This window comes from Corvus brachyrhynchos, unplaced genomic scaffold (assembly GCF_000691975.1).
Source record: "Corvus brachyrhynchos isolate BGI_N302 unplaced genomic scaffold, ASM69197v1 scaffold258, whole genome shotgun sequence".
NCBI classification, from domain to species: domain Eukaryota; kingdom Metazoa; phylum Chordata; class Aves; order Passeriformes; family Corvidae; genus Corvus; species Corvus brachyrhynchos.
Genome location: NW_008240122.1, coordinates 5548598 through 5552774, shown reverse-complemented (window position 1 = coordinate 5552774; position 4177 = coordinate 5548598).

Genomic DNA, 4177 nt, shown 5'->3' with positions numbered 1-4177 from the left:
GCCACACCATGGCCACAGAGCCAGCCTGACTGAGCAGTGCCAGGGGCGCCCGGTGCCCATCCTGCTGTTGGACTGCTCTCCTGCTGCCCTGCCTGCATCCCAGGCTCTCAGCGTCACCCAGCCCTGCTTCAGAAAGGGGAAGATCGTTGTGGCATCTGGCTTTGTCCTTGGCTTTTATTTGTACCAGGACTGGAAGAGAGTTAGATGATGCCCACCACATCACCTGGCAGCAGTAAGAGTGGCAGCATTAGTGTCATTACCCGGAACTGGACAGTATGGCAGCACCCATCCTGCTGGGAATGTGGGGCAGAGCCAGCTGCGTGCTTGAACACAGGGGCAGTGTGGCTGCAGTCACCTGAGAACAATTGAGGGGAGTCACTCCCTGCCCTAAGGATACGCTGTGCTGCTGGAGGGAGGCCCCCATGCCATGGAGTTATCAGCAGGGGAGACAGCTCCGTGGTCCAAGAGGACATGGGTAGGAAAAGCGCTGTGCTTGGCAAAAAATATTTGACGAACCACATCCAGAAGCCCTTTGAAGGAGAAAACCTCCGTTCTCCCTTGGATATGCTGGAGTACTTAATAAATAACTGTAATTAAGCGTGAGGTGGTAGCTTAAGAGCTCGTTCCCAGAAGTTAACATCAAAACACTTGCTCTTAGCACTTAAAGAGACAATATGAAAGAAGACTTCACGCACAGATGAAAGTAGAATTGTCAGGAAGGGCTGGAGAGCCCTGGATATGTGTACACTGCTTCTCCAGAGAGCTCGAGGAAAAGGTCTCGGGAGGCAAGAGTCACTTGTGTAATAATGAACAGTGACCGAGAAAGCACCAGTTTGCAGGGAGATGGGAGAGTGATGGGAGTGAGTTTTAGAACAGTACATGAGGAACCGTATGGAGACAAGAGGTGTGTGATCTTTCTTAGGCTGTCCTGCAGCTCCCCACACGCCACCAGTGTGTAGCAGCTGCAGTTCCACCTCTCCTGCAGCCACCCCTCGGTCCAGGAGCTTCCCTGCCCCACCTCAGGAGCAGCCACAGCACGCCCGAGCTCTCTGACGCTGGTGGCAATGCACATTTAAGGTGAAGTGATTACTGCAGGCTCCTTCACAGAAGATGTCTTAAGGATTGGAAGAAGAGCAAGAAGAAAGAGAATCGTGGCTGCATATTTTTTTAATTGAAAATCAATGATCTTGCCCTCAGGCAGGTGGCACGGAGTGGCTGGTGCAGCCCGGCAGTGCTGGGGATGCTGGAGAAGGAGGTGCTCAGGCCGGCTCTGCCACGTGCTTGCCGACGGCCAAGTCTAAGCTGCTGCGAAGTACCCTTATCCTCTGCTCCCGTAAAAACACCGTGAAAAGCATTCCCAGGTCTGGGTTTCAGTCTCCTAATTGCTGCCGAAATCGAGAAGCATGAGGAGCCAAGGTCTCATTTGCCTTACAATGATCCTCTCCTGCCCTGGAACCTGGGCTGGTCTTAATTTGTCTTTGGTTCAGGCAAGAATGGACTAGGCAGACTTACATGTTATCTCTTGTTTTTTGGAAGCAGGGAGCCTATTGCACAACGCAGCTTGGTCTGGATGTGGATTAAAAATGCATGTGTCTGGGGCACTGTGAGCCAGGCTAGTCTGAGTTCCTTCGATCCAAAACAATAAAAAGTATTACAAAGGTCTGATATGGAAATATCCCTTCTGTACGTGTGAGCCCGTCTCAGCCAGAAGGGTTTTGTGCTCTCAGGGCAGAAGGAACTCTGGGGAAGTCAATGTAAATACACGGTAGAGCTTCAGCATCACACCTGATGGGTGTGGGTCAGGAGCTTTCGGAGGGCAAGGTGGTGCCGGCCCAGCTGTGGCAGGGAGGTTCAGCACCCTACAGGAGCTGAGGGCTTGGCCTCAGGTGTGCGTTCAGCTTCCTGCATTTCTTACAGGGCTTTTAACCTGAGGATTTACAAGTGTCAACTAATTACATCCATATTAACTGCAGCCAAATATTAAAACAGCCCTCGAATGTCATTTCAAGCGAGCTGTTCCCAGACTAGGTCTCATGCAAATTCGGCAGGACCGGATAGATGTGCCAAAATTACACTGGAATAATGTTTGAAAGCAACACTTGAAATGAGCTTGAACTGAAACATGAGGAGAGGAGGTAGTTTAGGTTTAATGAACTGCTGAGGAAAAAGTATAGAAACAATTCTAGGAGGACAGATGAAAAACACCTCTTTTCCTCTTGCAAAATGCCTCAACACTAATGCTCCAGCACCCCTGTCTTGCTTCCCTGCTTTTTTTTCACCCCAAATACTTTTTCGCATTTCTTGCTGTTCAGCAGACTGGATTCTACAAGCCCACCAGCCTGATGTGAAACAGGACCAGAGTCAGGGCTGGTGACCTCAGGTGATGGCAGTGGTTCCTAACATCTGGTAAGCCTCGGAGCCAGCAGCATCCTCCACCTGAGGGGGAGGCAGAGCCAAGGGTGGTGACCAGCCAAAACCCAGCCACGGCTTTTGTTAAGTTTATTTATTTTGACGCCTGTTTTACCCTTTCTCTCTTCATCTCTTGACAACTGCAGCCTGATTCCTCTCACATCTTGAACTAATTCTCTTTCCAGCAGAAAGCAGCATGTGCAGATCACCTGCCACCCAAGGGGAAAACCACGTCACAGCCTCACTGCGCCTGCTAGAGCACCTCTCCCCCTTCCTACCCCTCACTCCTAATGCAGTTCGAGTTGAAAACATGGGAATATTTTTACAGCCCTTTCCCAACCTCCCCCAAAGTCAGGTGCTGCCTGAAATAGGCCAGCTAATTTGGAGGGAGAATTTCAATTGCCTGAAAAATGAAGGTGCTGAAAACTAAACTGCATCGGCAGGAATTTTAGTCCCAATTTCCTGGCTCAGTGCTAATAACCGAGCTCTGGAGACTTAGCCCCCAAGGGCTGCTTCATTTCAGAGTTCCCTGAAGGCTCCAGGGTTGAGAGGGGTGCTGCTTCTCCCTTCCAAGGAGCACAGTATGAGTGGAGGAAAGCCCACTGCTTTCAGATGGGCTCCTGTGGGAAAATACTTTGTCCGTGAGACAGCTTAAATGGGATTTTATAGCTTGAACTTCGATGACTTCTCCCTCCCTACCAGCAAAAAGGACTTGCCCAGCGCTGGGCAAATCCTCCAGGGAGGGTGGGAACGAGACATTTTGTGTCTAAGAGCGGCATTTAAACAATCTGTAAAGCAGCATCACTGCTGCATTCGCTGCAGATCACCTCAGAGCCCGCGTTCTCTGTGTGGATGGCTCTGCTCTATCTGCTTCTGCCACCTTCCAGCCTGTGCTAGTCAGTGACCTGGCAATGCCACAGCCACCCGAGGCGGGCTGTTACAGTCCTTGTACCACGAGTTTCTACTGCAGGGAAGCCCAGGGCTGTCACCTGATGTTCCTGTGACATACTCTGGTTTGGAGACCTAGAGTGGCTCTGCAGATCCCAGGAGGATGGAGGAGTCCACTTAAAAAATAAAAATAAAAGTAAAAACTAAATTTAAATAAAAGAAAATAAGGGGGGGGGGAAGAAAATAAAAGTAAGAATAGATATCAAATGTGAATAAGAATAAAAATAATAAAAAAATAAAATGAAAAATAGGAAAAAAGATTTAAAAATTTAAAAGACAATAAAAAATAACCCATAATATTAGTAAATAAAAGAAAAATATAGTTAATGAAAAGAAATTAAGACTATAAAAGTACTCACCACGAAAATACGAAATGAACAAAATAATAGAAATATAAAATAAAAGAAATAACAAAAAATTGAAACTAGTTTAACAATGCTACCAAAACTAGACGACTTCGCCTCTTGGTTTATTGATGCGCTGAAAAACGGACCAAGCACTGGGGCAACCGGGGTGCCAGCCACCCTCCTGCAGGGAGGAGGGCTGAATCAAACGGCGCCCGAGACCCCGTGCCGGGGCAGGCCGGTGTGTGGGGCCAGATCGGCGCTCTGTTTGCCCCAGCAGCCTCCCCGCTCCCCTGCGCCAGCGGTGCGCTGTCCCTTTAAGGCGCCAGGGAATCCCGCTCGCAGCGCGTCATCCGCGGCAAGGAAACCCGGCTGGCGTCGTGCGACGCAAATGACCATTTTTGGCAACGTGCGACAGCGGACGGGACCAAGCGGGGCGGGGGGAGGCGGGGCCTGCCGGGAACAAGGCGCTGCTC